This window comes from Ambystoma mexicanum, chromosome 4p (assembly GCF_040938575.1).
Source record: "Ambystoma mexicanum isolate Mex_15411 chromosome 4p, UKY_AmexF1_1, whole genome shotgun sequence".
Classification (NCBI taxonomy): Eukaryota; Metazoa; Chordata; class Amphibia; order Caudata; family Ambystomatidae; genus Ambystoma; species Ambystoma mexicanum.
Genome location: NC_090927.1, coordinates 710,959,055 through 710,978,807, shown reverse-complemented (window position 1 = coordinate 710,978,807; position 19,753 = coordinate 710,959,055). Strand labels below are relative to the sequence as shown.

Below are 19,753 nucleotides of genomic sequence, written 5' to 3'. Positions count from 1 at the left end.
AAACAAAAAACTCCTACTCCATCAAATAATACAACCACAAAACTCTCTGGTCCAAATATAACTGTACATCCATCAGAAAACAAAGAGATTAATGTCTCTTCTCAACAAAAATCTAAAGGCCCATCAAAAGATACAAAATCAAAATGTTCTGGTCCTTTTAAATTCAGAAGCCCTAGTGGAGTAACTTGCTATGCAAATGCAGCAATCAATCTTCTCTTCCAATGTCCACCATTTGTACACAACATGTACTTACACTGCCCGACCAGCTGTGTTTGCAAATTCTACACATTCATAGAAGTGCCACAAATAATCCTGACAACACTTACAGTGTACCAGGTATAAGGCAAGAAGTAGACTACTGTGCAGGAATGTTAAAATTCACCTTAAACACACAGGAAGATCCACAAGAATTCCTAATGTACTTACTACAAGTAATTGAAACCAAAATCATCCCTATGAATGAAATCTTCCAGATGCCACACACGTGGAAATATACATGCACTCTCTGCAACAATGTTTCACAAGAGCACATCCCTAATGAACGATTTGTGTATGTGTGTATGTAGCCTTACCAAATTGTGAATCCACTCCATTTCATCAGCTTCTCCAGAATACAAATCATGGCATATTATGCCCTTTCTGCAATTCCGACAATAATTGCAGCATACAATTAAACTTGCACAGGCAATTTGTCACACTATTGCTTAACTGTAAACTCACTAGCTTCACACACGGTCAAGTATCACTTGGCAAGATAACCTTCACAACAGTACGCCTAATCTACCACACTGGTAGCACAACCACTTCATGCCAGTATACTGCATATGTTAAAAAAACAGGTGGTTGGTTTGTATGTAACAACACATCTGTTACTCCAAAACAGAGGTTACCAGCAAATCTAACAAATGCCAGTTAATATTCCTTCAACCCAAATTTGCTCACTATAGTACAGAACATGCCAACAGGTATCTAATTACATCCATAATACTACAATAGTAATTTTAATACCCAAGACAGTTAGAATATGCCGACAGGTATCTAACTACTTTAAAAATCCCTTTCATTCTAATACACTTTAAAGATAACATAACACTTATTGTTACTGCAATACTTCATCTAAAATCCAATATAGTTTTAATACGCCAATGGGTATCTAACTTCTTTAAACATATCTTTACTTACAACACACTTCAAACAAACATCCTACTGCACCTACATTCACAATATATATCAATGCTACCAGACACATGTACTCTGTAATATATATATTCTATCAAATGCAGTCGTTTTGTTTTTTTAATCCACTATGGATTTTTTCCCAATGACCCAATGATTATTTCAAGTCAATACAACGACAGTGTAACACACACTAATGTTGCATCAAACATAGTACTTAAAATGTACTGTTTATGAGGGTCTAAAAAGTGAATGTATATGTCATTTCAATGCAAATAAATGTTTTAATCTATCTTGTTTAACAATGATACAATTTTTTTCCACAGAAAAAACCCAGAGATTCCAGCTTTATTTCCATATGCAAATATGTATCCAGACCCTGTGTTATCTTTCTTTTTTTCTTTACCTACAAATCCCAGAAGCACTATCCCCAGTTCTACTGCAATCATAAATGCCATATACACTTCAATTATATCATCCCAACAAATTGCAGATACTGTATACACACCCTCCTGTACCTATAAGTACTATACACATATTACTTAAGTGTTTCTGACCAGTGGTCAGATTGGTCACAACCACCACAATACAATTAAACCATATAACGTATGGTACACATTCAAATAATAATCCCAATGGCGTCCGCGGACAACTGTTTCTGTCTGCGGACACTAACAGACTCAGCTGTACTTCTTTTTCTAAGCTATAAAAACACCTCCCTTACACTCCGCCACCCTTTCCACACCCTCTTTCGGCCACAAAATAACCCCCAATGACTCTTTCCTCATTGTGCTGTCTGCGGATACGATAAGGCGACCATTTAAAAAATTCCGACGCACCTCACGTTTTTGAACATCTAATCAGCGTTCGTCTTTGGTGTTTGCAGTCACCAAGCTGCCCCCTGTTTGGCCCTGAGGTGTCCAGGGACTACGAATCAGGAAAAGAGTCAGCGGACCGGACACAGATATCACTAATTTCTTTTGACCTACTTTTTGGCCTTTTTAAAAAAAATCCTGGATGGATTTACACCAAATTTACAAAAGCACGCTTTTCGGGACTAGGCTACCGCCCACTCCTGGCGCACATTTGGTGAAAATCCGTCCAGAAGTTTGGGCTGTAGGCACTAGCAAAGATTGTTTTCTGTTGTGTCTATGAGGATTTCAAATATTTTGGGCACCCCCTGCAATTGTGCCCGCTGTGAATGAAACCGCACCAAGCTTTGCAAAATCCTTCTGAGGGAGCCATATGCTTTTTTTGCAAAGTTTGGTGGGGATTCCTCTATAGGCACCAAAGCTATAAACCACCCTTAAAGGCCTCTTTCTATGAGTTGTGCAACTTAACCATAACTACAGGGCCGCTACCACAGGCCGTATTTTATATATATATATATATACATATATATATATATATATATATATATTTCTATATGTATGTATGTGCATATCTGTGTGTGTAATATATATATGTATGTGTCTGTGTTGTGTGTGTGTGTGTGCGTGCGTGTGTATATATATTATTTCGAAATAAATTACAAAAGAGTTAAAGTTAAACCAACAAAATGTTAATGGCCTCATCATGAGTTTGGACTATTACTTCTGCTTTTAAGGGGTGGCCAAATCTCGAGTTGGGCGGTAAGTGTCAGTTTTGCCTCCAGCTTTTTGCTGGAGCCAACAATCTGCACTTACTGCCCATTTTTGCACATTTTTGGTGCTATTACCGCTGGCGAAATTAACACCTGCGGTAATAACACCCCATACTACCCCTCGCAACTCAGGATCTAATGCAAATTGCACCAGACCAAGTTGAGGTACCGCAAATTGCATTGGGTGGTATTGCGCCGAGAAACCGCCCAACTTGTGACAGTCTAGAAACATCAGAAATGATAACGTTGGTTTAACCTTAACTCTTTTGTAAAAACAAATGCAACTTTTTTTTACAGTTATGTGATTATTGATTTTGAGTCTTTGTTAAAATATTAGCGTGTGTTGTAAGAGCATTTACTATAAGTGTGTTTGTTGAAAATATCTGTGGTGTAAGGTTGTGTGTCATAAGTTTGTGTGTTGTGTGTGTTGTAGGAGCATGCGTTGAAGGAGCGTGTTTTATAAGATCATGTGTCGGCAGATGGTATACAATGGGAGCTTGTGCTTTAGGGGTGCATGCCGTACATTCACATTTTGTACTTTTGCATGTTGTAGGTGCACATGTTGTAGGTGCAGGTGTGATAGGCGCACATGTTGTAAGTACACGTGTTGCAGGTTCACGTGTTATAGGAGCATGCGCCTTTATGAAAAGTGCATTTTGCACATTTTCCAAATCGCTGCCAAAAAAATACACTCATAAAACGAACTCTCACTATTTAAGATCAATTGAGTCTTGCTATAAACTGAAACTAAACCGTGTTTAGGAAAAGCAAGGGGTTATTTCACTCGCATGTTAAATTAAACTGTATGTTACTTAGAAAGAGTTATACATCTAAATGTCTTTTTTTTTTAAACAGGCAATTGGAGGTACGTTTTTATTTTAAAAAAACGCTTGCTGCTCTGTGCTAGAACCTTCCAATCAAAGGAAAACGTGAAGGAACCCTAAAGAGTCAATGAAGGGTGAATTAACCTCACACTTGTGCTAAACCGTTAGAGGAGATGGTAGACTGACACATTTTCAACAGACGGAAAATGGCACTGAGAGGACCTCCCTCCTCCAATTAGCCAGTTGCCAACCAGCGTTTGTTCAGCGCAGGCAACTAAACATCTGACTCAGGAGAGAAGCTGCCAACGTGTTCAGACGGAAACCTTGTCCACCTTTAACTTGCAGCACAGCTGTGCCAAGAACGGCTCGTAAATGCGGTTTAATTTTCAGCAAACTAGACCTTGGTGCGCCTTGGACAAGGAAGGTCATGGAGCAAGTGGTCCTTGCAGACACTTACAAGGTACTTAGCACATCGGAAGGCCTTGAATGAGGCGTGCCTGCTAAATGTGTCCCGCTGCCATATAAAGAATTCTGCGAAGGGCAGTGTATTTCGAGGTGCTGGGGGCTGCAATTTAACCAATCTGACCTCTGATGAGAAATGCAGACTTGTTTTCGAAACAAAGTGTGATTTAGCCAACAATAATAATAATAATAAATACGTACATAGGGGCTCATTTTGAAAGGCTCAGGAACGTGAAAGAAGGCGCAAAAGACAGGCACAAAGATGTTACGCCTGTCTTAATGCCGCCATTCATGCTACAGGACATTTGAATTGTGTTTCCGCCTACCCTTTGCCCTATTCCTACAAAACCAATGTGGTTTTATGGAAGCATGAGATTTTCATGATGGTGTAAAGCAAATGATTTCCTATGTCATCCGCTTCTTTTTTACTCCAGCAAAAACCAGACAGATGACCTAGGAAATCATTGCAAAGCTGCCTGTCAAGCATGCATGGCAGGGGGCATTTACTCATTTTGCACTGTGGAGTGCAAAAGAGAGGTGTAAAGGTGCTTCCACCACACTTTTACAATTCCGTTTTGCACTCTGCATTGAAAATGAGAAAAATTGCCAGGAGGGGCCGATAATGTAAGTGGTCGCCCGATTCTGAAGATGGCGCAGTGAACGTGCTAAATAGCCCGATTCACTGTGCCATTTCATGACGCCCAGGCACCACTGCTATGCTGAAGTGGGCCTGGGCGTCATCGGAAAGCACGACAGTGCTTTCGTTAATGTCCACCTGTTTCCTTTGGAAACAGGTGGATGAAGGTCTCGGCAACAGTTTCGCTAAATAACGAGGAAATCGTTGTTTAACGAAACTGCAGCCGATAATGAAAACAAAAGCACGTGCTGGCTGGAGCCCTGCCAGAGGAGTGACGGTCATCCTGCCGGTTTTATTGATTTTAAAAGCATTCTTCTTCACAATTAGCCCAGATTAATGGACAGCAGTGCACAGGAGTGCAAAGAGATAATTGTGTGGGCTTGTTTTGAAAGTTGTGGGGGAAAGTGGCAAATCAAAAGAAACCCACGTGCTGCCTGGAGCCCTGCAGCCTGTTACTCGAGAACAAGTCTTCCAATTATATATGAATTACTGCAAGCGAATACGGGCAAAGTACAACTGCAATGATACACGAGAAAGGAGATACAAACCGTTTTTGTATTGTCAAGTGATTAAAAGCAACAACTACGTCCCCTTGAGGCACGATATTCACAAAAAATCAGATGAGAAGAGCTGGAGAAGTATAGGCACAGATTGGCCGATAATACAGCATAACAAAATGAAATCATTCAACAAGTAATACCTGATGGAAAACAAACTGCTTCTTGTGGCACTCCTCCGTACGGCACCACTTGTGTGCCGTACTTGCGTGCCAATTTCGAACGCTTGCCATATTGGAGGAGTGCCACAAGAATAACCATGCAAAAGCATGATTACCGAGAGTGCCGTTTGTTAGGTCGGTTTCCAGCCCTTCATAGCAACTGGCACCCTTATTCCAAGGACCCGATTCTCATCTTGGCGCAGTGAGCGTGCTAAATAGCACAACTCACTGCGCCATTTCTTGACGCCCAGGCACCACTGGTATTCTCATGTGGGGCTGGGCGTCTTCGCAAAGCACGGCAGTGCTTTCGCTGTAATCCGCCTGTTTCTAATGGAAATTGGCGGATTGCAGAATCTCGGCAGCATTTTCGTTAAATAACGAGGGGATCGTTATTTAACGAAAATGCTGCCGATACACCAAAGTGAGCAGCTTCAACATTGCAGGATGTTGAAGCTGCTTACTTTGGTGTATACAGGGCTGGACTGGGAACTAAAAGAGGCCCTGGAAATAATTACTGGGGACCAAAAGAGGCCCTGGAAATCATTTTCAAAGTGGCCCCATTTTACACATTTTCAGCAAGCCCAACCCTTTTCCTATGGGAACATTTGGAAATACCACACAAAAGAGGCCCAGGGTGCAGAGGCCCACTGGGAAATCTCCAGAGTTCCCTATAGGCCAGTTCACCCCTGGGTGTATAGGAAAGTTTTCATATACACCCGTGTGGTGTATATGAACACTTTCATTTGCAGCGTTGAAGCTGCTCGGTTTGGTGTAAATGAAAGTGTTCCTATACACCCGTGTGTTGTATATGGACACTTCCATTTACACCAAACAAGGCGTCTTGTGGCACTCCTCCAGTTTAACGGCACCAAAAGGGTACCGTATATGTGCACCAGTTTAGCGCACATATTAAACTGGAGGAGTGCCGGAAGAATATGCTTCCAAAAAGCCAGTTTAGAAATGTGGTGCTTTCTAGGTTGGTTTCCAACCCATCCTAGCAACCGCCACATGTATTCCGAAAGTGGCGCATTCCTTCCGACTTCGGAAGAATGCGCCACCTTCAGAATAGGTCTTAAGTACCGAAAAGGTTGTTAAGCCTTTTAACGTCCTTTTCGGTACTTAACACCTTGATGAGAATCGGGGCCCGAAAGTGGCGCAATGATTCCGACTTCGGAATATTGCACCACCTTTAGAATAGGGTGTAATTACCGAAAATGTTGTTAGCCCTTTTAACGACATTTTTGGAAATTACCACCCAGTTGAGAATCGGGCCCTGGTAAAATGAGCTCCATAGTACATTTGAATAGGCATTCACTTATGCAATAATGCATCTTACTCCATACATCAAAACACATTACTGTAGCAAATAATTTTTATTATAAGATATAAAAAAGGAAAACATGATGTATAATTGTTCCCACCCCTGCTGATTCTTAACCTTTATGCATGCACGTGCTGGCTGAATTGTTTTTTTTTTCTTTTGCAATTTTTTTGTATTATACATTATAAATAATAATGCGGCAGTAATCTGTTTTTATTAATTGGAAATGCCATGTGTTATGGTGTAAATATCTACCTAGCAGGGTGTGTATTGTTATTGGCTACTGACTATGCTATGGGTCCCATTGGCCATGCTCCCTTTGACCTGGAGCATTGAGGCCTGCAGTCCCTCCTTTAGACATTGTGCTGGACCAGTCCTTGGTCACATTTTTCATCAACTCGCACATTTAAGGCTTGGTAGGCCAAAGTGTCCATCAGATTGCTACTTCAGCATTTTAATACTACTACTGCGTGAACAGATCCACTTCCTAGGACTCTTTACTCCTCAGGTATATCCTTTTTTTCTTTCTTATCTAAATTCGCTTTTCAATTCTTCTTTCTTTGCTGGTATCTTTCCTTTTCCTTTAATCATGCTACTGTTCAGTCACTCCTTAAGAAACCTTTGTGTGAGTCTTCTTTCGCTTCTAATTCTAGCCCATGTAATGCTGCGCATCTGTGTGAATTTGCTTGATCTTGGAGAGGTAGTGATAGATGCGATAAATGAAGTAGGACTTCACTGGTCATTGATTCTTTGTGGCATATGTCTTCTTAAGGCAATGGTGCACTGGGACATATATGTTGCATCTTTTCCAATCAGCAAGACTCTGGGAATTTGCCCTGTCACTCGAGTAGCCATATTTGGACAGACATGTTGTCACAGAGGTACATTACTAAGAGGTGCTATGTTGCACTTAGAATCTAACAGCGCTTGGATGTATGAATGTATGTCCAGTCCCAAGGCTAAGGCATACATGTCGTTTGAAGCTGATGTACTTCCCTTCCACAGAGAGAGAGAGACCCCCGCACCAGTGCTGAATTCGGAGGTTGAGCAAACTGAGGGTGGTTGATGGTCTCTTTACCAAGTGTAGGGATTATCGGGCCTCTCAGGTGGACACTGGAGTGGTTGTTTCTCTGGGTGTCATGATGTATTCCTGGCAACATGTGAGTTGCAAGCAATGCTCCACCAGCAGAGGGGTCCCAGTGTTGTCTGTTCCATGTGCCCTTTTTTTCATGACAGCCATGTGTGCCCCATCCCCTCTGCATGCTGTAGCCTTGACTGATGCACCGTAAGGGGATTTGCCTTCACATACATGATAGGGAGTGTGTAAAGATAACATGGATTTGATGGTGAGCTCTCATGGGCATACCCTGCAGCCATGCCTAGTGTAGGAGTAATCCCTCCATGATGCAGGGCAGGTTGTTCCGAGCCAGGATCATGGAGCCATCCGTGGAGACAGGAAATATTGCACACATGTGTGTCTATGTAGCACTCGTTTTTTGGCAGAAAGCTGAGGATGGTGGTCATGTCCATGGTATCTACTGTTTGTAGAGGGTAAAACAATAACAACAACAAAAGAATAAATGAGCATTGGTCACCTATTAGTTTAAAACTACAGTAGGGGAATGAAGACTTTCGCCGCGGTATAAAACACCTCAACCTCCCAAGTACAGACAGATCCCTTCGCTACCGACTATCAAGTTAAATGCTCTGACACAATCTCTCCGACAAAGGTAAGTGAAGTTAAGTGTCTTTATTGACGAGACCCCGCAGCCTGCTGCTACGGCTTCCCTCACTCAACGGCCACTGTGGAATGTTGATTGCTGAACGTGCATCAACATTCCACCAGTGTGCCTATGCACGAGCCCGTGCACATTACAACATATCCTCTTCCCTTGGATAGAAATGTTAACATCAAATTAAACAATGGAAAATGAAACAAATATTACATGACATGTCATAAATGCAATTTACACAGCTAGATAAATACAAATAACATGGGTGCGATAAAATGTACTTCCACCCTTAACAAACGTAATCTCTAAATCTTATGGGAGGACCACAGCTCCTACCCGCACAACCCCTTTGTTGTCCTGCATCAGGTTGCTGATCCATAGCAGTTTGACATTCCACATTCACCTCTGGACCAACAGGACCTGGAATTGGGACAACCTCTTCCTGTTCAAACCTGATGGCTTGTGAACCCACAGGATTATAATCCAGCCCTCTTTCCTGTGATTCCTCATCCGATTCCACACCTGCCCTGTCCACCCGTTTCCATCCATCCAGCACCACTCGCCTCTTACTCCAGACAGAGCCATCCTCCAAGTGCACATGCCCTTTTCCGACTTTAACAACTCTCCTTGAGGGCATAAAAGTGCTGTATCCTTTATGAACTACCCTAGGATTCTTTATGTACACCTGATCCCCAGGCTTAACATTCAACTCCTTCCTACTCTTTTGTGAGGACCCCGTCGTCTGCTGGCGCTCTAAAATGCTGCGATGAATAGCTCGCAAATCCATATCACATGGACCACCACCGCCCATAGCCAGGGTTCTCAACATTGTACCTGCCTTCCTGCCCCTCATTCGTTCAAATGGTGATCTTCCCGTAAGCATGGCAGGAGTTCTCCGATATGCAGCCAGGTATTGTGTCACAACTTCCTGCCAATCCAAACCATTGGCCAAAGCCAACTGTATGGCTGACTTAATCGTGCCATTGGCCCTCTCAACTAGTCCATTCGCAGAAGGATTATACAGAGCTGTCCTATAATGAGAAATGGCATGCTGTTCCAAGAATTCTTTCATGGCTCTAGAAGTGAACTGCACACCATTATCTGTAACTTAACTTGCAGGTAATCCCTCACGATCAAATACTTTCCTCAAAAAATCAATAACAGAATTAGTTGTAACACAGGAACACGCCGCCACCTCAATCCACCTGGACGTATAGTCCACCAACACCAACATATATCTGAACTCAGGCTCTAAACAGTCAAACGGACCCATAATGTCCAGAGCCAATTTCGACCATACCTGCTCTGGAACCTCTACAGGATGCACAGGTTGTGGATGCAGTAACTTGCTCTTATCGCTGACAGAACACACCTGACAATCTTTCACCACCTGCTCCACATCCTTGTCCATTGACGGCCACCAGTACTCCTCTCCCAGTCTCCTTTTGGTCAAAGATCGGCCCAAATGACCTACATGTGCCAATTCCACCATTCTTCCCCTCAGAATCACCGGGGGTATTAACCTACTACCCCTAGACACACCCCAGGGACCCTCGGCTAATTCATGAAGCACCTGAACATAACCTTTCCCTTCCGGCCTGTCCTTAACCGTGTGCCACCCCTTCACCAGACCTTCCCTAATCCACTTTAACTCAAGATCATCCTCAGACTCCTGATCCCACAACGACTTCTCCACAGCAGCAGTGACCAAAGCAACCTGACACTCCTGCAAATCATCCTCCTTTACTACTCCTGCCTCACTGCCCTCCTCTACAACTGGTAAACGGGACAAACAATCCGCGACAACATTAAACTTCCCCGGAAAATACTGCAAGGAGAAATTATAATCCTGTAACTGTACTGACCACCTTGCAATCCTCGGGGATACTGCCATGACTCCCTTGGTAGAGAATACCTGCACCAACGGTTTATGGTCCATTCTGACAACATAGAGTATGCCCCACACAAATGTCCTGAAATGTTTTGAAGCCCACAAGACTGCCAAAGTCTCTTTCTCGATTACAGAATACCTTGTTTCCACATCTCTCAAGGTCCTCGAAGCAAAAGCCACTGGGACCCATTCACCATTAATGCATTGCTCCAGCACTGCCCCCAGGCCCACCTCACTTGCATCCACAGTCAAGGCAGTTCTATTTTTTGGGTCAAATGATTTTAGACATGGAGCCTTCTCCACCTCCCTCTTAACCAACTCAAATTCTGCCGCACACTCCCCAGACCATACAAATCTTACACACTTCCTCATAAGAGCTCTCATGGCCACAGTTTTTTTCAGCATAATTTGAAACAAATTTAACATAGTACTCTGCAAGACCCAAAAAAGCCCTTAGCTGATCCTTATTGACCGGAGCTGGCGTATCTCTCAAGACTTGTACCAACTCCCTTTTTGGGCTCACACCTCGTGAACTCAATGTGTGTCCCAAATATGTGACCTCCTCCACACCCACCTGACACTTTAATTTTACAGTCAGACCTCTCTCTTAAAGAATCTGCATGACCTTCCTTACCCTTGCATCATGTTGCTCCTTGCTGCTGCCCCAAACCAAAATGTCATCTTGAAAGTAGCTGACCCCCACCCGCCCTCCAAACAACTGCTGCATCAGCCTCTGGAACACAGCCGAAGCCAGGCCAAAAGGCATGCGACAAAATCTGTATGCCCCAAACGGAGTCACAAATGAAGTAAGGGGTCTAGAGTCAACGTGCAGGTCAATTTGGTGATACGCCGTTGATAGATCAAAAGTTGAAAAGTATTTAGCTTCTCCCAACGTCAACAACAACTCATTAATATTTGGCAAGGGATGCCGCTCCACCCACATGCTGGAATTTAGCTCGCGGAGATCTACACACATTCTGATGCTGCCGTCACTCTTCTTAACTAAAACCACAGGAAACAACCACTCTGAGGACTCAATAGGCTCTATTATTCCTGCTGACTGCAACTTAGTGAATTCCGCCTTAAATGCCTCCCTCGCTGCAACTGGCACCCCCCTCACTTTATGAACTCTAGGAACTGCACCCTTCTTCAACACAATGCGATGCGTAAAACCTCTAAGCTTACCAAGAGTGTCTGAAAATACCTCAAAAAATCTCACTGATAAGCACTGATGGAGTAACCATTATGTTGTTCTCTTCCGTTCCCTCCATGACACTGAGAACCGGTTCCTTTTCACCTGGATGAATTTGTATTTTTAATGCAGCTTGCTCATCCCAACCGAACACACTTGTCCCCTTTGAAGCCACATATAATTTACCCGAAGTTTGCCTCCCTTTGAATGAGAAATTCGACCAATTATAACCCAGCAGGTCGATGGAACTCTGCCCATATGCATACGGTCTGATGTCCGGAGTCAACAAAGTAGAGATCGATTTACCCAAAACCTCTTGATACACCTCCGGAGACACCAGGGTATAGGGTGACCCAGAATCCACCAGCATATCCACAGGGTGCTGGTCCACCAATACCGACACCCATGGCCCTTCCGCCCACATCCCTCAACATGTAATATGATACTCTGATTGGGACCCCCACCTGATGCCCCTTCTAGCCCCATGGTAAAGTCCTCTGTAGCTACATTTGCGACCACCTGCTCCTTACACATGCGTGCAAAATGGCCCATCCGTTTACATTTCCTGCATTCCACATTCCTAGCAGGACAGGATTTCGAATCCGCAGCGTGACTCGACCAACCACAATTTTTGCACACCTCCTTACTCTTAGATTCTCTATTCCCTTGTACCACCACTTTATCCAAACCTTTCTTGCTCCTTGACACCACAGCGTGCATCATCTCCCTATTTCCATCCCTTTCAGTAACAATTTGTACACTCGCCTTCGAGGCTTCAATTGCTCTAGCAATCTCCAAAACCTTATCAAGTGAAGGATCACTCTCAATCCACAATCTCTCTCTTATTTTTTGATTTGACGTCTTCATCATAATCTGATCCCTTATATGTTCCTCACCGTTACCCGGGAACCCACATGTAGCCATGAGTGCACGTAGGGCTGTAACATATGAATCTATGCTTTCCGTGGAACCTTGTGCCCTAGAGAAAAACTTAAACCGCTCCAAAACCACATTAACTCTTTTGCCAAAACGTACTTGCAATTTCTTCAAAGCAGTCTCGTAGGCACTTACAACCATCTCCCCCTCACCTCCCCCTTGAACCATTACATTCTCTCCAGGCAGGTGACGAAAAACTCTCAACCCCTCGGTACCAATACAATTAAGTAAAGCAGCCTCCTTTTCATCACCGTTGATCTTTGCCCCACCTGCAGCCCTCAAATATACTTTAAAGGCATCTACTTATTGCTCCCAAGGAGCAACCGGCTCTCCAGGGTTAGGCAGAAAAGCAGGTGGAGGCCTAGCAGCTGTATGCAACATGGCTGAATTTGCTGCCTTGTTCCTTGTGTCCCCAATAATAACCTGCCCAACACTGTGCCCAACCCAATGCTCTTTGCACCCTTAAAACAGAAAATGTCCTATCTGTCACTTTGTGCCAGTGCACCCACACGAATCTGCAGTACCGCCAAAAATTGTTTTTTTTTTTTTTCTTTCGGCAGTGGGTGAGTCACAACACACCAACCAATGTGACCGCAGACAGATGTCTCCCACTGTAGCCTTGTGAACGTGCACCCACACGTATATGCAGTACAGCTAGGTCCTGGCACTGGGTGAGTCACAACCGCTGGTGTAACAACCGATTTGCCACGATCCCAGCCCCAGCCAAAATGCCAACCTTCACTTATCTGGGCTCCACAGTGTTTGTGTGCCCCAACCTTACCAGCAACACCCCTTCAGATCCAGCTCTAGTATAAACTGTGACCCCTCAAACTTGTCGCGTCGCTGAAGCGTGTTATCCTCTTGTCTTCTGTCATCCGCCAGTAGCAGTAGTCAGCTGCTAGCAAAGCCCACCGCGCAATGCCACCGCAGCCCCTCCTGCTTTCCTGAGGAGACCGCAGTCCGCGCTGAGCGGCGTAAGTGTCACCGCAGCCCCTCCTCCTTCCCTGAGGAGACTGCAGACCACGCTGAGCAGCGTAATGTAGAATGCTGCCGGGGCGGGGCCAGCTGCCGGCAATCTGCCCATGCAAGTGCGCTCCGCGTACAGGCCTCCGCCTCACCCAACGGCCACACTCACTGCGAGGCCCCGACTGGACTCATGCAACCGAAGACTCTGCTGCCACCAATGCAGACAATGCAACCGGCAACGCGAACCCCTTGGCGCCTCCAGCTGCTCGCAACGAGCCGGTGACGAACTGGCCCGCATAAACACCCTGACTGGGCACCCGAAGAGTTCCTCGGCTTCCCTTCCTTCACAGGACAGCCGCCTGCCCATCGAGGGGGGGCCCACCCGTGGCCAGCACTGTCCCCAATACTGGACAGGCGTGCGGTAACAGCTCCGACGGATCCGGCGTTGGTCGGCCCACATCCTCGCCGACTGCGCCAGAAATGAGCAAGGAGCCCGAACAGCTGATCCGCGCACACGTGGGACAGGGTCTCGCCGAAATCCTCATCGCCAATGACACAATCTCTCCGACAAAGGTAAGTGAAGTTAAGTGTCTTAATTGACGAGACCCCGCAGCCTGCTGCTACGGCTTCCCTCACTCAAAGGCCACTGTGGAATTTTGATTGCTGAACGTGCATCAACATTCCACCAGTGTGCCTATGCACGAGCCCGTGCACATTACAACATGCTCCTAGAAAAAAATCATATGGTACAGTTGATCATTAGTCTTTTGTGTAACTGTAGGCGCTCTTAAGCACATTTAAAAAAGGGATTGGCAGAGGCAAGATTCAAACTCGCATCCACCGTTGCTCCCTTTTTTGGGGGCAAGCATCCAAATCACTACACTACCAATGCCGTTATTAGGAAGCCCAAATAAGTCTAGATACGCTTAGACACAGTCTGGTGGTGCATAGCCACACAAACACAGAAGCTGTGGGAAATTGAGAAACAACAACAGAAAGATGAAGGAAAAAGACAAGAACAGGTGGAACGAGGACAGAGAAAAACGATTTATGCAGCTTGGCTAATATACTCCCAATTCAGGATTGAGGGAGATGGAACAAATGGCAGGTAAGTGAGAAGTAAAGAGTAAGCAGTAATAGCAAACAAGAACAATGTCAATCTTAACTATTTAAATATGATTCATGATTTTTCCAACATGGCAGATGTACCTCAAAGCCAATAGCAAGCCTCAGTCTCATGTAGAAGAAAGGAGCCATTGACAACCAAATGCTGTAAATAATAGCCAGGAAGGTCATTCCATGTCATTGCAACTCTGCTGCCTAGATTCAGGAAAAATTACTCCTTATGTTTGTGGCATCCCGTATTCTTTTTCACATTGTGTAAGCTGGAATTAAAGAGCAATGGTCTCTCTTGGGAGGTGAGCGTGGTTCAGCAATTATCGCCCTGCCTTTTGCTGGATTAGTGCTGATTTATGTTCTTTATAATGTTGTTGCTGCTGACTGACTGCTCCTGCAAGACCTTGACATACACCCATCCACATAGTGGGTGAGAGTCTGGGTTATACTGGTCTTTCCCTCACTATCTGAGTATGTGGTAATTATCTGCATTTTCTCTTGCCTTCCTGGAGCAATTGAGAGCCGTGATGATCTTTATTTGACAACAGACACCCGAGCCCACATTTCTCTACCAAACGCATTATGAGACATGCAGTCTTAAATCACATAATAGAAATAAAACAAGCAATAGCAAAGCCAACGGTTTTGCTGTTTACTGCTGTTCTTTGCATTTTGCATTTATAGGCACCAGGTTGCAAGGAGGTGAGTGCAAAGTTTCAAAGGAGGATGCAATAAGGGGTGTGTGTGCAAGAGAATGAGAAGGAAAGAGAAAAGAGCAAGGGAGGAAACAAATGCGAGTGGGTGCCATCGATGATGAGCAAGAGGAATTAGGAGTGAGAAAGGTTGAGAGTGAGAGGGTATGTAATAAAGCGAGAGAGTGAGAGGAAGGATGAGAGGGGGTAGAGAGCGGGGTTGGGGTGTGTGGGTTGTGAAGAGAGTGGGGGTAGGGTGGGTGATGGTGGAGAGAGGTGGGTCGGGGTAGAGAGAGTGGGGTTGGGTGGGTTGGAGAGAGTTGTGGTAGGGTGTGGTACAGAGAGTGGTGGTAGGGTGGGTGGTTTGACAAAGAGAGTTCGATGTAGAGAGTGGGGGTAATGTGGGTGTGGGTAGAGAGTGGGGGTATGGCGGGTGAGTGAGGGTACAGAGTGGATGTAGGGTGGGTGCGGGCATGCAAATAGGGTAGGTGGGTGGGGTTAGAGAAAATGGAGTAGGGTAGGTAAGAGGGGTTAGAGAGAGTGGGGGTAGGGTGGGTTGGGATTTTTGGTAGAGTGGAGGTAGGGAGGATGGGTGGGGGAGAGAATGGATGTAGGGTGGGTTGGGGGAGAGAGTGGAGGTAGGGTGGGGGTTGAGAGTGGAGGTAGGGTGGGGGTTGAGAGTGGAGGTAGGGTGGGTGTGTGGGGGTAGAGAGAGTGGAGGTAGGGTGGGTGTGTGGGGGTAGAGAGAGTGGAGGTTCTAGAGAGAGTGAAGGTAGGGTGGGTGGGTGTTCCGGGTGGGTGGGTAGAGAGAGTAGAGGTATTAGAGAGAGTGGAGGTTGGGTGGGTGGGTGCAAGAGATTGGAGGTAGGGTGGGTGGGTGGCAGTAGAGAGTGGAGGTAGGGTGGGTGGGGGTAGAGAGTGATGATAGGGTGGTTGGGTGATGGTAAAAATAGAGAGAGTTGGTAGAGGTAGAGAGAGTGGGGCTGAGGGTTAGAGGGAGTGGATGTTATTTGTAGAAAGCCAAACTCAGGAGGACAAAAAACAGATCTGCCATCAAATGAAGCCCAGAAATTGCCCCATTTGCGGACATAAATAGCCCAAAATATCCCAATATGAAATCACTGCACAGCTGGGAAACTGAAAGCCGGCACCCAACTTGCCTCTTTCAAAGTTGCTGATTGGAGCAAATATTGTTAGGGAACTTCTCATTGGGTAGTACGGCGGAGGAGTTTGGAAAAAGAGATGTTAATGATTTAGCAGTTTCATGTCATTGCAATGCTTATTGCTATACCAACCAGATATTTTCAGTTCAGAACCCCCATTCCCTCTCTCTCTCTTCTGTATTAATGGTTTCAGCAATTTTGTGGTGCAAGCCCTACAAACATTCAGCAAAACCAAAAATGTTAAAACAGTAGCATGCATTTCAATTAAGCAACTTGTTTTTAAATGTAATAATTTAATGGCATGCCACAGTTAGCAGAGGAAAAAAACAGCAATGATCACATTGGGGAGATCACCTTGTGTTCAGTGTAACTTTGTGGATGGTATTGAGTGGATTATGTGACATGGTGGTCATGGCCAAAGCCTTACGCATGGTCAGTGCAGTTTTCAACTACTGCCCCAGCATGGCTATAGTTGCAAAGTGCAGTTCTTCCGGCCTTAGGCCTATCAGGAATGGAGGAAAAAAGAAATAAATGTCTCTGAGGCTCTTGAATCAAGGCCAGAGGTGCATCGTGTATCAGCTGATATAACAAATGTTGGTGACAATTACTCTAAAACAAAATAATAATAATAATGTAATCAGTAGTACAGTGTATTATTATACATCTTAACCAAGTATTCTTTGACTATTTTTTTAAATCACTGTACTATCACTCTACAATGGCTTAGTATTAAAACACACTTCATGAATGAAATGTGTGCTACTGTTTACAGATTGGGCCAGTACAAAATATAATACAACATATAATTAAAACTCTCTTTAATTAAGAAATAAGAAAATGCATCTGAGTAGAGTAGAGTTGATGGTACTGTTAAGCAGTGGCTATGGAAAGCACTGTCCAACATGATTTTATGGGCACAGTCAGTGCACTGGAGAGCAAGTGGCTGCAGTCCCGGATTATCCATTAAACCCCTCTATAACTAGGACTTCAACAATGCCTCGTTAGGAGAGCTGTTAGTTGTTAGTATCTCCTAGGTAACAGTATGGTACGCGGTGCTTGCCGACGTAATCCTAGTTGCTTTTTGCTAAACATTGACTTGTTTGTTGAATAATCTGACAGTATTTAGGAATAGAAACACTTTGATCTGCAATTGTAGCAGAAGTGGAACTCTTGTTTGGTATCAGCGTGTAGCTAATTCAATATTCAGAAGTGCATATACACGCTGTGAATTTTTTCAAGCCGCAGTGTTATTTTAAACTGTGCACGCTAGCAGTTGTAACACGCAACCAAGTAAGATTGCGAGCACACTAGGGGAGACAACAGATCTGTTTACATAGAGCAGTGTGTACTTCAGAGGTTGCAAGCTCATTAGATCAGTGGAGTAAGAGCACCAGGCCGGCAGGAATTATCTGTACTCCGCGGGTGCAATTGTAAAACTACACGACCCATATTGCCCGGCTCAGCTTTAAAAGAAATGTCAGGTGCTTCAACGACAGCGCTTCTGAGCCAAGCTGGTCTTTGCTGTCTGCGGCGTAGGAGGCACTCCACGAATTCCCTCCTGCTTGAACAAGAGATTGTTCCTTTCTCTTCCAGAGCCAAGGTAAGCAGGCGCCCACTTAATATACATGAACATGCATCTCGACCGGCTGTACCAACAACAAATGGTGGCAGTACAAAGAGCAGTGCAAAATGCCATGGAAAGTAAAAGGTTGGTCGGGCAAGGCTCGGCGCACTCCCAAGCCCATGGGGGGTCTCAGAACCCCGTCCTAACCCTTAAATGACACTTGAATATGCACAGACTCAGTAAGAGGAGAAAGAGCTATTTTCAAACAGCTCTGGAAAACTCCAGCAAGTTAATAAATGTTAACAAAGAACTTAAAGTTTGTTTATTGAATACTAGATCACTGAACAAACACGCCGTGTGCATAAATGATTTAATCATCGAGGATGATTTAGACATTTTGTGTCTAACGGAGACCTGGCTTCAAGATCCCTATGGTCCAACTATAGAGAAGGCAGTACCAGAAGGTTACACCATTCACTATTAAAACAGGGAAACTGGGCCAGGTGGAGGTGTGGCGGCAATAGCCAGGGACTCATTACAGATGTTCCCCTACACTATAAACTGCCAAGGATGGGAGGTCTTGCACCTCAAACATACACCGACAAACAGCTGTATTAACATACTGGTGATTTATAGACCACCTTCACTAACATCGGACTTCAATGATGAACTTGTCCAGCAGCTTAATAGCATCAAAGGGCCTAACACATCTGTGCTAGTCCTAGGATGGAGAGGTAATCCTGAGGACAAGAAGGCAATTGAATTGGAAAAGGCATTAAACAACAGTGCATTTCCAGTACTCAATTCAGAACCTACAACTGATAAAGGGAATCAACTTGATTGGATAATCACTCATAATATCGAGGCACAAATAGGGAAAACCACACCCTGTATCTGGACTGACCATTTCAAGGTGTATTTGACCTTGATGGGAAAAAAATGACCAACCAAGAAATAAGAATGCACATGCAAGAATCTTGAATAGAAATGTGAAGAAAATCACCCCTGCACAGATAGACATCTGTCTTAAAACCGGTGGATCCAGTAGAAAGTCCGGTGGATGACTCATGTGACCACATTATTGCCAAATATAATACTCATATCCAAAAATGAGTAGATCAAGAGGCTCCCATCAGAAACAAGTTGGTCAGAGCAAATACATATCATCATAAATTGTTACATTCTGAACTAGAGAAGTTGAAAAGGGAAAAATGAAGGAAAGAGGTTATTTGGTAGAAAGCACCAACACAAATTAACAAGAATACCTGGAAAGAGATAGAAATACATTACAAAAACAGCATCGTTGTGGCAAAAAAAGAACTTTTTTAATGATCAGATCTCTCAGGCCCCCTATTCATCTAGTAAATTATTTCAAATTTTGAAATCTGTTGAGAAACCCAAGGCACAATCTCCAGTTATCTCCCCATAACAGGAAGACTGTGATAAAGTGCAAGAATAGTTTGCCAATAAAATAACCATTCAAATTGTGCAAACATTATCACAGACTCAAAATCAAGCATCCCATTTTGACAAAGTTTACAGACACTCAGGATTAATTCGATTTTCAGCCAATAAGTTTGGAAGAATTGCTAAAAATACTGACACTCATGAAACCGACCTCCTGTGCAGAGAATATTCTCCCTCCTAAAATCATCTTGGAAAATAAAGAGATTTTTGCAACATTACTTACGAGGTTGGTGAATACCTCTTTTAAAGGTGG

At 44.2% G+C, this 19,753-nt stretch overlaps 1 protein-coding gene across 2 annotated transcripts in view; it reads left to right on the top strand.

Annotated features, from left to right (window-relative positions):
- IMPG1 (interphotoreceptor matrix proteoglycan 1) overlaps nt 1–19,753 on the top strand; it is a 1,923,199-nt gene that overhangs the window by 1,548,718 nt on the left and 354,728 nt on the right. The window lies entirely within an intron of this gene.